Here is a 15,025-nt window from a genome sequence, read left to right as displayed (position 1 = left end):
ATACAAAATAAACGCAATCAGACCACGCGCGTTGGAAATAAATAAAACGTGTTGTGACAGTCTCACCAAACTCTTTCACTCGCGCAATATAATTATGTTATTTCCCAAAGCACTTATATTTGATACATTGACGAAACACAGCAAGAAAAATGTAAATCAGGCTTGTAATTACTAGTAACTCTACTCGAACGCAATGTTGATCACTGTAAAAGTGGATAAATTCGAACCGTCATCAAATTTAAAATTCAAGCGATCTCGTTCAATGTCAAAAATAAACTCGATGTTTAGAAAGACAAAAACAACAACATATTAGAGTGCAAAAAAAAGCTAGCATCAAAGAACGAGAAGTGCATGTGGGAAAGCGATGAGTGAACTCGAGGAAAATTATGCTGATGTGAGAACAAGCCATATACCCGCGGAGTACTCGCTAAAACATCAAGAAAATAAATGTCTGCGATTGTGTGAACATGATAACGTGCAAACAAGGAACAGAGCTCGTGGTCCACCAAGGAAACTTAGCGATGACGCAGTTTTAGATGTATACGGCTGTTGAAAACAGAGACTTCTTCGATCTCATATAAGCACGTGGATGTATCATTTTCAACTATTACCAACAACGTTATGATAATAAAGACATTGTGAAATTCTTTTGTTTTTATGTAGAAAATTACAGTAAGTTTACCAAGTAAAATCATATTTATTAAAATTGTTGTTCATACACGAGTTGTCGAACACACTACATAGTTTGTAATTTCATCCAGCTCCTTTCAGTCACGATTCAAGACAAATAAAAGGCACAACTATAGATAATATAGCAAATTTTTTTTTCTGTAATATTCGTGTGTAATCAGTAATTATGGAAAAAAATTATGGGTACATATGGAATACATTTCGTTATGAATTATTCTCAATATCAATTTCTAAATTATCTTGTCAAAATCAGTTTATTTTCCAGGGTTTTTCCCCCAAAACGAAAAAATTTCCTAATGTCGGGAACGAGAAGTTTTTTTTTATTATTATTATTTATTGGGAACGGAAAGTCTTTATCGTAGTGCTTCGTCTCGGTTGAAAATGAGCTCTTCGGGTCGCTAAAACTGTATGTCCACCTCTGTTGGGGTGAACATTTGTATTATTATACTGAATAAATCTTAGAACAGAAATGGTGGCACTCAATCATGGCAATCTTCCAGGTCATCGTTAGAAAGATTTTCGGAGGCAAATTTAATCTTGAAAGATTGCAGGAAATTGACCCTTACCGATTCATAATTATGAATCGGGATTCAGGTACCATAGTGTTTGTAACAGAAAAAAAAAAAACGCTTTCGCGTGGGATTTTTCATGCAAACATTGTGAATGGTTCCCCGACACTGATTCCTTTTTTAACTTTCAATTTTTCTAAGACGCGGCAAACCCTGCTCATGACGGAGACGTCGTCGAGATGCAGGTGCGATTCCTCTTAGCAACGCGTTCTATTTATTTCCAAAGCGTGTGGTCGGCGCCTTTGATTGCGTTCATTTTGTTTTTTTATTCACGTAATCTATCACTGGCAGTGTTTGTTTTGTCGCGTCTCACAACTTAATGTCCAAGCTGACTTTGTTTTGGCTGTGAGTGAACTACGTACAGCTCATGAAAGTATTTCGCCCAGAGTTCGCAAAAAACGGAATACCCTGCAAAATTTGAATCCTTTATTTTATAACGAGACATTGGGCGCAAAAATAATCAAAGAAAGCTTAGAAAGAACTCCCATGTGCTGAGAGTATTGGAGACACATTAAATATAATTCGAAATTACTTAGCTGAAAACTAATTATGCAAATCAGAAAATTAATATGACCAGATTTGAGTGTAAAACTAATGAGGTCTGCGCAATGTAACAGAAAATCTATGTCTCCAAGTTTAATTGAAATGTGATTAGAACCAAAAAATTATGAATTATTATGCTTATTAGGGAATTAATATGAACAGATTTTTACCCCAAACTAATTAGGTTTGTACATTGTCCTAGAGCATCTTTGTACTAAGTTTCATTGAAATGGAATAATTAGCACCGTGAAAACTCCAAAATTTCGACCCCTCTAAAAATTTGACCGCCTATTTATTTGCCGGGTTTCGGTGTTTTATTTACCTCCAAATTTTCGACTCCACTAAAAATTGCCGACTCATTCTTATTCGAAAATTGCGACCAGTTTTAGTTTTCCCCCAAACGAAAAAAAAACCGATGTGAGCGTTCAAACGGGACCTTCCTCAAAGGCATGAATCCGGGTTTCTGATTGACTGAGAGATTTTTATTTTATTGGTAACGAAAATATATTCTAAATAAACGAAGTTTCAAATAAAAACGAACACAAAAATCTCGGCATGCTGCGTTTCTGAATTGTTGATTATTACTGTACTCAGTAGTGATTATAATAATGTACACAAAATAAATTTGTTGAATGGTTATGAAATACAAATAAAAGTGAACTTAGTTTCATCGTAAGCGAATGATTCCGGTCTCGTATAAACGTTTGATGCTGTAGGATATCCGCCATGTTCTCTTAGGTCAAATAGGTCAAATCGCTAATTAACCAATCAAAAAGCTGGATGATGCGAAAACGGCATGATTTTTTTTAAATAAAAAAATTAGTTGTTTTTAAAAAATAAACTGGTCATCTGAAGAATAATTTAACATTGTTCACAGTGATAACAGCTCATTCTCGAAAGGAAGCTTACCCGCTCACGCTAGTCACGATAAAAATCATACACGTGTACTCTTGAATAGACAGACGTCAATGACTACGGTAAAACTTAGACTCTATTTTAGCCGGCAGGATTGATTGAAATGTCCGAAAAATGACGCCAAAATACACCTTAAAAGTCCCATTTTATTTTCTTAAATCCCATTATATTTTTTAATCCAAGGGCGAATTTACGGCAGAATTTGGTCCCTCAAATCACCGGTACGGTGCTCAAATAAGGGACACGTGAGCTTTGATTCTAACCGGATACATTGCACTGGGTCGGGGAGATCGTTTGCTAAACTTCCATGTATCTTTTGTCCAATGGGTACCTGTACTTCGAACATTCGCAAGTTTTCCTAGGTAGTGCGAGACAGCTTTGTCTTTTGACCTATTAGTTTTGTGCTGACCTCTTCTCCGCGTCTTGATGTTTTGTTTTGCTTGTCATAATACTCACTGATTGATGACTTTGTTTAGATTTTGAGTTACAACTCGGCCACGACCTTTGCTTTTACCGTGAAACATGAGGAAGTTTACGTCAATTGACGGACATTGCATTTTTTAAAAACTAATGAAGCACACTGTCTATCATCCCCATTTTTTTTTGCTGATTTCTATTCTGAAAAATTCGACCGTCCGAAAATGCACCTTAATTTTGACTCTAAAAACACGTCACATTTCTAACACCAATTATTTAAAACCAGTCGAAATTTTGGAGTTTTTACGGTACTTTAGATATCAGTGTGAAAGATTAAAATTGGTTAATTATGCAAATTAGGTAATTAATATGTACAGATTTTAACCCACAATTATTCAGGTCTGTCTATTGTCCTACAGCATCCATGTACATTCATTGATATGTGATGTATAGTACCTGAGATATCAGTGTGAAAGTTGGTTAATTATGCAAATTAGGTGATTAATATGCACAAATATTTACCGGAAACTAATTGGGTCTGCATAATTCTAGATTCATTGAAATATGATGATTAGTACTTTAGATATCAGTAGAAAAGCTGAAAATTAATTATGCAAATTAGGTAATTAATATGCACAATTATTTACCCTAAAACTAATCAGGTCTCTGCATAGTCCTAAAGGATCTATGTACCAAGTTTCATTGAAATGCGATGATTAGTACTTGAGATACCCGTGGAAAAGCTGAAAATTAACTAATTATGCAAATTAGGTGATTAATATGCACAAATATTTATCGAAAACAATCAATCTCTGCATAGTCCTTGAGTATGTAAGTACCAAGTTTCATTGAAATGTAATGCTAACTACTTATATCAAATGCTGAAAATTAATTAATTATGCAAATTAGGTAATTAATATGTACTGATATTACCATAAAAACTATCAGGTCTGTGCAGTGTCGTATGACATCTATGTACCAAGTTTCATTGAAATGTGATGATTAGTACTTGAGATATCAGTGGAAAAACCGAAAATTGACTAATCATTATGCAAATTAGGTAATTAGTATCCACGGATTATTACCAAAAACTAATCAAAACCTAGCATTAGTTCAGAGCATCTATGTACCAAGTTTCATCAAAATCCAATGAGTGGTTGTTTAGATATCAGTGGAACAGTCATGGAACCACTAAAAAATAGCTAATTATCATGCAAATTAGGTAATTAATATGCACGGATTTTTACCAAAAATTAATCAAATCTGCGCATATGTTCAGAGCATCTATGTACCAAGTTTCATCAAAATCCAATGAGTGGTTCTTTAGATATCAGTGGAACAGTCATAGAACAGCTAAAAATTAGCTAATTATCATGCAAATTAGGTAATTAACGAGCATGGATTTTTACCAAAACCTAATCAAATCTGCGCATTGGCCCAGAGCATCTATGCACCAAGTTTCATCAAAAACCGATGTATGGTTCTTGAGATAGCAGTGGAACAGTCGGACACACATACACACATACACACATACACACATACAGACACACTAACTGCAAAGACTCCCATTTTGTGCTTCGCACATGGGAGTCAAAAACCATAATTGTAATTCAACAAGCTTATGTAACGTCCGCTTGCCAGCCGCCTAGTTAAAAAACGCGATCTCCATTGATGTCGGCTTCGACAACTTCGGACAAGTAAGATGGGCGCTGGCCGACATTACATTTGCAAGTATTGTATTTGTTTGACAAATTGTACACTACTGTCATTCTATAACAATCGATTGGTCGTTTTTTTCAGTCTTACTATTCCTGCAGATATTCTTCAATTGACCCGTGTTAAACCCAAACCATGCGTGCATGACAACCGTCACCCTACACACGGTTACTCAATGAATACCGTACTCTACAGTAGACATTTTTCGCTCTCCACCAAAAATTTAATGGTTTTATTTCATATTAATTGTGTCTGTGTTTGATTTCACATGTTTGGTTCGATCTTGTTTATGGTGGACATTATTACTACGCGTATGTATTATTACCAATTCTATATGGCCGTGTGATCCACCGTATTTTTTCAACGGTCGTTCTATAAATTTTTGATTGTATTTATTCTTATTTTAACATCATAAAAACAAAAGTGACACACTTGTACATGAAACAGTAGGTAATGAACTGTAAATGAGGGCGCTGTCCACGGTACATGAAGGCAACACGATCGTCTCCGGTAAACACGTAATTTTGCTTTCTATTATAGCATCTATACCTCGGACAATCACATGTTCATCTTTTATAAAGCCTGGTGAGTCTATATAACCAACATTTAGTGCTATATCTATTGACGATTTCCACGTAAAGCAAGTTTTACTTGCACCGGCTTAGTTGTCACTGTGATCAAGTACGGCTCTTTGTTCCACGGAGGTCATTACCATATTCTATTCAAAGGTCGATTGATAGAACAATGCCAAAAACGTGCCAAGATTGTGGTACTACTCGGGGCGTTAGTCAAGTGGAGGATGACACATTTCTTTGTAAAAAGTGTAATAAGAAGCGTATGTCCCCTAGCAAAGAGACTCTTGTACTCCCAACAACAATTGAAGATCGTTTGGATGACATCAGCCGTCAACTAAGCTGTATAAATGAACTTACACTCAGTATGAGAGAAATTAAGGCCTCAATGGAATAAGAAATTGGAAGATTGTAACGCTAATCTTGTTCAGCGTATTACTGTCTTAGAAAAGGCCAGTGAAGAACAAAATCAGTATAGTAGAAGAGACATTATCGAGATACATGGCATACCAGAAGTCACAACTGAAAGTACCGATGAAATATCACTTAAAGTTCTACACAAGATTGTTCCAAATGTGACATCAAGGGATATTGAAATCACCCACAGAATAGGAAAGATCATCCCACCAGAAAGAAATGGCGCAACAAATACAAGACCTCGGCCAAGACCTATAATTGTTAAATTCGCTGGACGAAGAAAAAGAGATGAAGTGTACCATGACCGAAAGAAAATAAATCAGATAACCACAGACAATCTAGGGTATAGAGAAAATAGTAAAATATATATCAATGAAAATCTGACACCAACTGGTCGAAATTTACTGAAATTAACCAATGCTAAACGCAAAGCTACCAATTATAGATTTCTGTGGACAAGAAATGGTCAAGTCTATGTTAGTATCAGGGGGAAATCTTCTTCACGGGGTTCTCCACACGTGTCAGGGGGGAATCTCGTCTCGTCTCTCTATCTCGTCCCCTTGAGGTACGGGATCGGGAAAATCACTTATACTTTACAGTCAAATAAGGCACACACAACGAAATACGTTTCAGCTCTCGTCTTAGTCGGTCAATCGAGCACTCTATAAGACACAGCGCCCTGGGGAAAAAATCCCCAAGACTCTCGCAAGGCTGAACCAAGACTCGCCCAAGACTGGACTCTCGACTGCGTCTGTCGTGGAGTATTCGCCAAGACCAACTCAAACTCTCTTTATTCATTTTCAAAACTCTAACCAATTACAAAACAGTAAAAGACTCTAGGGCGTAACCTTCAATCATAAAGCCAATCACACTAAGTACTGAATACGTCATATCTTTTGATTAATCGTTCACTACATTAATAACTATGAATATAAACTGTCAGAATCGCGACGGATATCTCGTAATTAGTTCCAAATCACTGAGCCAAGTTCTGTCCAAAACTTCAAATAGACCTAAACGATGACAGACATAACACAGCAATTCGCTCATAATCAACTAATTAAGTCGGTCAACAGATACGCGAAAACAAATTCATGACATTAGAAAGGCAGAAGGTACACCACATATTATAATCAAGAGTGAGTTTGACATTTCAAAAATAGTTTAAATTACTTGTAAATATATCCTATACTGTTTATACATATAACTAACCATGGAAGATGATAATGATCACCAATTATTCAATATTCACTGTTCGTCATATACCATTCCCAAGTTCAATACTGAATTCTCCAATGCACTCGACACATTCTCTATATCTCATATTAATATTCGATCTCTTAGAATTAACTATGACAATTTTAATTTATTTTATGAAAATTATATAAAACATCAATTCAGTATCATTGCACTTACTGAAATTTGGCAAATTGATAGCAAAAATATTTACAGTTTAACAAATTATTCTTTTGAAACAAATTGCAGAGATGATGGTAGAAGAGGTGGAGGGGTAGGCATTTACATTCAAAATAATCTACGGTATTCTGTTTTGAACTCAGTTTGTGTCAATAATGCAGAGTCTTTGTTTTTAGAAATCTTTATTGTCAAACACAAATACATCGTTGGAGTATTGTATAGACCCCCAGCTACACAAATTGACAGTTTTATCAGTAATCTTGAGATTACACTGAATGAGATCAAAACACAATACAATGGCTGTATTTTAGTTGGAGATTTCAATATTGACCTGAATAACAATTCTAACCCCAAAGTAAATTTCCTTCTCAATACACTGTCATGTTTTCACTTAGAACAGTTAATCAAAACCCCAACAAGAATAACAAAAACAAGCCAAACAATAATTGATCACATATATACTGATATATGCAAAACAGATATTTTTTCAGGTACTATCATCTCAGATCTTTCTTATCACCTGCCGGTTTTTGCAGTTTTACCTCTACTGCCAATTCACAAAGAAAACAATTATATGTATTCCCGGGATTTCTCCAAATTCCAAGTGAACTCATTTAGATCTGATTTGAGAGCAGAAACATGGGTTGAAGTATTGGATTGTCAGGATGTTAATGTGGCAACCGCTAAATTCAACGAATTTTTTTTTTTAAAAATATGCCATGAGCATGCACCTATGAAATTAAAAAAAATCAGCAAAAGACGGAGCAAAGATAAACCTTGGATAACATCGGCAATTAGGAAATCGATTAGAACAAAACATCGTTTATTTGGCAATATGGTTAAAAGTAATTACGAAGAACAAAAAGTGCAAACTTATAAAAAATACAAAAACATTCTGACAAAGTTACTACGGAAAGCCCGACAACAATATTACACATATTTATTCAACTCTAATAAAGGAAATCTGAACAAGAACTGGGAAGTAATAAATGAACTCATTGGCAAAACCAAACCAAAATTAGTTATACCAAAAGAAGTCAAGCTGGATTATAATGGCATACCAATTATACACACAGATTTCGAAAATATTGCGAATGACTTTAATGAGTTTTTCGTTACAATTGGCGAAAGGTTGGCCAATAAAATAACAATAACATTTTCTACAACTTTCTAGGGGAACGAGCTACCCAATCAATTTTCCTACGCCCAGTAACTGTTCATGATATCCAAACTGAAATTATCAGGTTAGATCTTCACAAAGCGGCAGGTTGGGAAGGAATCAGTGCAAAACTGGTAAGGCATGCTATGAGCGAAATTTTGCAGCCATTACGTTACATTACAAACTTATCAATTTCCACAGGACAGTTTCCAGACTGTCTTAAAAAGGCCCGAGTCATCCCATTCTATAAAAAAGGTAATACATCTAATCTGGGGAATTTTCGACCAATCTCTATCCTACCAATCATCAGTAAAATTATAGAAAAAAAATGTAAATAAATGCCTGATGAATTACTTACAAAAATATAATATACTGTACAAACACCAATATGGCTTTCGGGAAAAATATAGCTGCAAACTTTCACTCATTAGCTTAATTCAATATTTGCTATTTGAAATGGATGAGGGTAATGCCACAATTGGATTGTTTATAGATTTTTCGAAAGCATTTGATACAGTGAACCACAGTATCTTAATTGCAAAACTTGAACAAATCTAACCAAATCAACATAAACGCTCTGAATTGTGAATTCCAAAAGGTGGTATTATGGTGTGATGCAAATAAACTTACTATCAATTCCGATAAAACAAATTACATGTCTATTGCCAATACACATAAAAAATCAAAACTGAGGGTCAATTCAATCTTAAAGGTGACCAATTAAGTGAAACCTGTAGTATTAATTACATCGGAATAACGATGGATAAACATCTGACATGGAAAAATCATATATCACTAGTAAAGAAAAAGATCAGTAAATTAGCAGGTATATTTTTCAAGCTCAGATTTTTAGTTCCACGGACAGTATTAATAATGTTATACAACACATTTATTCTTCCCCACATTTCTTATGGATTAGAGGTTTGGGGAAATACAGATCAATGTCACCTGCAAAACATTTTACGTTTACAAAAACGCATTGTTCGCATTATCGCCTTTAAAAATTACAATACACCCTCAGCACCTTTGTTTAAACAATTAGGCATTTTAGATATTTACAAACAACATTCTCTACAAATTGGAACCTTAGTGCATGATGCCATTAATGATAGATTACCACCAATTTTCCACAACTACTTCCCGCAGATCGAACATAATTATAACACAAGACAAAACTACAAACGTAATCTTTCTCTCCCCAAAGTTAAGAAAAAATGTGGTCAATTTTCTATAAAATACATTGGCCCGAAAATATGGAACACAATTCCGACTCATATTAGATCTATACAGTCGAGAAACATATTAAAAAAAGAATACAAAAAATATCTTTTGTATACTTAGTGAACGTGGTGTTTTTCTTGTACATAAAATGTATATACATATCTATATATTTATATATATATATATATATTGTTTTCGCTATTTCTTTACTAGCCCTAATACTTAAATAAATATTCATAATAATTAAGATGGGAACGGACTAGATTAGCAGTCACTTGACGGTTATTTTCCGATCCTATTCTCACTTTTGTTCTTGCATTGTATTTAGTTTTTTGATTCTATTATTGTATTGGTTATAATAAGGAGAATAAACGTATTATTATTATTAAATGCGGGCGGTTGCGCTGTCAGGCGAGCGAGCGAGCGAGCCAGCGATTGCGCGAGCGGATACTTCCGGATTTGCGTGGCCGAAAAAAAGCGGAAATTTCGCGGTCGAATTGAACAAAGCGAGCGAAAAAAAAGCGATCAAAATCCGGAAGCGGGCGGGAGGTTGGGCGAAATGAGTACTGTAGTACGGGTTATTATAATACTCGTGTCACACGTAGGGAGATATAACTATTGCACAATAATAATCAGCTTTTTAAAGCGCAATTGTAACGTGTGTATATGTTAGAAACAGGGGACATGTCAATAATAATAATTATTATTGACACAACACTGATTCATAAATGTACAACAGTAAGGTAAGTCAATATACTACAAGAAATCAAAGGAACAAGACTAATAAAACTACACAAATATTTTTTTGAAATGGGCCTCGTCTTCGATTTCCCTACTGGTGCATGACCCACAGATTCGTTTGTCAATTGGAGTTTGTTTTGTTTTTTTTGTCTACCTTTTTCGACCAGGAGACAGCGATTGCCGAGTCTTAATTTACTCAATTGCTCCCTAAGTTCGATGATTTTGATATCACCCTTTATGTAAAATAGAATATTCCAAAATGGCGGACTTTGCGAAGCAACGTGAACCAAAAGTTGCAGGAAAGCAATGGTAGCATGACAATATTGTTACTGTCTTTCGGTTATTACTGGTCTTATATGCGGTCTAATACTCCATGAACACTGTAAAATATTTGCGGCACTATAATATTTAGTAAAACAATATATGCGAAGTCGCTGTTGTGTATCGGGAGTTTTGTTTGTACGAACATCATACGGGTTAGTAGCAATAAATAACACTCATAGCAATCACAAAACGCTTCAAGGAAGTAAATAAGTTTGTATTTCTGCCCGGACAGTCCCCGGGCAGTAATTAGTAGAACCCATATACATATCCAAACTTTTACATAATTCAACAAGTTTATACCCATGTTATTATCCCAGATGTATCTATCAGTACATAAGCCTAGTGACTCCATGTCAGTTTTTGTATTACAGATATCACCATTCTCTTCAATGGCTGTAACATCAAAGTGAAAGTGAACCCCATCAGGTTAACTGTCACCTATCGCTCACTTCCCAGCTGCTGTATCCGTCCAACTAAACATTATTTTGTAGAAAATACAACATATGCTTTAGTTTAAGATTTCGTTTATATTTGTAAAATTGGATTACCCTGAATAATTGCATGAAATCAATATCTTTGATTGAAAATTAAAACGAAATACGCTCTTATTGTGGCCTACAATTTTAGAACTACTTTCAGTGTGTTAAAAGGCAGCCATTTCGTTTTGTCGATACGTGATATTTACATCGCAATTTTTCAAGCATTTGTTATTACAAGTCACTGAACCTACTTAATGTAAAAGTGTTCTTACTTTCTGACAATATTATCTTTATTTTGAGCATTTTTAAGATTTAATTCTGTGTAATAAAACTTTTGTTGTAGCGGTAGCATACTATACCTTGTACGCAATTATCTATGCAATGATTTGTATCAACTATTTTCCTTTACAATTGTGCACGTTGAGAAAGCAAATTTTATGTGGCTGGGGTAAACCACAAAGACAATAGCCGTTATCGGTATTTATTTGAGTTGTCTGACGGGCAACCACATTTGTATTCAGACTTGTCCTGACTGAACATTTGCTTGTCACGGGCGTCGGCCAATATGAATTGTTGAGCTCTGTAATTTAAAATAAAAGAAGGTCCCTGCTTACAAGACGCACAAAATTGACATCTTCAGAATCATTGCATATATAAACACGGCACCAGTGCTTTCGGAGAAGATTGATGAATACCTTTCGTATATCCTTAAAAAAGTCACCAATGCATCGATCGTGGTAAAAGAGAGTTCCCAAACTACATTGCACACACTTGACATACACTTCTAACATGTATGGTCATAGACCCAATTAAATATGCATGTCTACAAAAAAAATAAGTGTTCAAATAATAGAAGCTGAAATTTTTGGACTAACGTTACGTAATTGAAACACAAGACGAAAGTACTAGCTGGATTACAAAAGAGGGTATAGCAGTGTAGGAAATTCCTGCCCGTCCGCACGCCCGAGACGGGTAACTTTCGTATTGGACTGGTTGAATTTCAAACTTCCCTGTCCGGTGGTCGGGTAACATGTTACCACATTCTTCCGCCGAAATTAAAATAAAAACAAGCTACCATTCTTTATATGTGCTCTAAACATTTTAAACAGAAATGTGATCAGCCAAAACTATGAAAATATTGCATTGCCGTCGCAGATCGCGACTTGCCGACACGCATTCTCAACCCACAACACGGAATCCATTGACTTATTAACATAATAATAGGTAAGTGACCTCGGGTCAGGTCCTATCTCCCATGGTGCAGTGACACTTCCGGTGACCCCTGACCAGTTCTATCGTTGAGTAGTTTGTTTACAAAGTTTTCATTTCGCGTACAACATGTATCGTTTTTTGGGGATAGACCCTCCAACAAAGAAACAGAAGTCGAGCATCGATAGAATTGCGGCAAATAAGGAGTATGACCAGTCAAAACGTACTCGCAAAATCATTCCAAGCTGGAAGACGGAGTTCAAAGAATGGCTGGTCACCGATGACACCGGTAATCATACGGTGTATTGCCGTATCTGCCGGGCTATTTACGGGCCGTTATCAAACCGCAAAATACCAGACAAACTCCGTAAGTACGGAAAGGGATCGTTTGTAACCGGCTGTACCAATTTAAGACATGATGCCCTCACATGCCATGAAATGTCAATTGGGCATAAACAAGCCAAATCGATATTCGACGCAAAGAATGCTCCACCCACAGTCACTTGGGGGCTGAAAATCAATAAATACTAATTTTTTTAAAAAACCAAGTTTTATGGAAGGACAGAGGAGAAAGAAGTTGAGTGCTATACAGGCAGTAGATGAAGCACTCGAGCTGCTGAAGCACTTGATGAGGAGGAAGTTGCAGAAGCTGAAACAGATGGTGATGATGATGCTCATTTGGTAGCTGGATTAGATTCTGACTATGGTACAGATTTTTCTGATCTAGCCGAGAGCAACAGTGACACAGACGTCTGATATATCATGTTCTGAATATGCATGTTCTCTACTTTGTTGTTAAAATAAACCGTGCATAGTATATTGTATACAACTTGTGTTTATTTGTGTGTGTGTGTGCGAAAATAATTGAAAAAATGTGCGGGACTGGTAACATTTTAGCAGGGCTTGTAACTTTTGAAACTTTTGGTATGTAATCTGGACAAATTTCCTACACTGGGGTATAGTTAATATGGGCAAATGCATTGCTTGAGCCATTGGTAAATTCATGGAATTGATTTTGCTGTGACGATGTATGAACAATTATTTGAATATGGTGTTGTGTGTTATAGGAAGTATGTGATGTCTTAAGTCTTTTGATTATGTCATTTGAATCAAGAAGTACTTGATCGGAAAGAATGATTATATTTGTTCTTTGGCAGTGAATGGCTTATTTGTACTTGACTGTGACCCACCCACCACTCAATTGTAATTTGGCCAGCTGTTATTAGACATCACTAGCATGACTAGTTGGAAGACAACCATGTAAAAATAGTGTGAATGAAATAATCGTCTGTAATGAACAAGAAAATATTTTCATCTTAACCAAAAATAAACAAGTTTACAAATAACATTAGAGTAAGAATAAAGTAAAAAGTTTACCCAATAGGAGATACAGCTGATGGTTGAATTATCTCGCTTGGAAGAAAGAAAAAAAATAAGTAAGTAGTAAGGATGTTCAACATCGTTGAAATAGATAATGCTTTGGAAATGATTGGACTTTCCATGAAAAATCTTGAGGCACATTGTAAATAACTGGTGAGAGGATGCTGAATGCGCTACCATGCTTTTAAGCGTCGTCTCAATGAAAATAAACACAGGTTATGCACATTTACATTATAATGAGGTAAATTAGTGTTGTCAACAGAGATTCAATCTGGTATGATGTGCATGAAACGACTCATAGTGCAAAAAGCGCATAACCCAAATGATAGGTATCACCACCGACAACCAATTTGGTAGTAGTCATCTTGTTGTTTTCAATAAGTATATGTACAATACACTGTACAAAACTAGTAGTTAACTGTTTGCAACATTGTACAAGACAGTATTATAGACCCATATCATGCAAAGTTACAGGATGTCATACAAATAAACCTCCCTTACTTTTAGGCTATTGTATGTTCATCCAACTGTCCATTCAGAATGAATAGGAAATTAATTTTTTTTTTGTACTTCATAGAAATATCATTGATATCAATCTCATAAGACTAATAGAACCCGTAAAAGTAATGAATTTATCGCATGGCAATGGCAATGTGCCATCTGACATATAACCGGAGTGAATTGACCATGTGCAAAGACAACATTGTTGGTTTGCATAAGACAGCCCACACATATGCTATAGGAAGTAAAATCCTGGTATCTACAATGACATGAGTCAACATTAAACCAGAAACAGAGAATGTAAATGCATGGACTTTTTTGTACAGAATACCAATTCATCCCTCATTATTTATGTGGACCATGTTAAAAAGATCTCAAACCATTGTGAGGCCAATGTAAAACAAATTTGGTGTTTCCAGTATTAGGGTAAAAATATTGGGTAGTTAGGCAGGGATTTTATTATTTTAGATTATTTTTTTCCCCAACATGTCTATATTAAATACAATCATTTTAAACAATTGTTTTTTTTTTTATATGATGGTATTGACATCAACTTTTGTTCATTTCAGAAAAAGGTAACTCATTTCCATAAAAATAAAATTTGGTCTTAATAAAAAATGACAACATGTCATTAAGGTTGAGGTGAGTGGCATGAACTGCTGATCGGTGACAGCAAAACTTTCACTGATGTACATGTGTATGTAGACATCAGCACAAGAAATTGGCTCCTATCAGTGTCTGCCTAACAAATGTCAA

This window comes from Saccoglossus kowalevskii, chromosome 2 (genome assembly GCF_978046115.1).
Source record: "Saccoglossus kowalevskii chromosome 2, keSacKowa6.1, whole genome shotgun sequence".
NCBI classification, from domain to species: domain Eukaryota; kingdom Metazoa; phylum Hemichordata; class Enteropneusta; family Harrimaniidae; genus Saccoglossus; species Saccoglossus kowalevskii.
Note: the sequence above shows the minus strand (reverse complement) of the source record.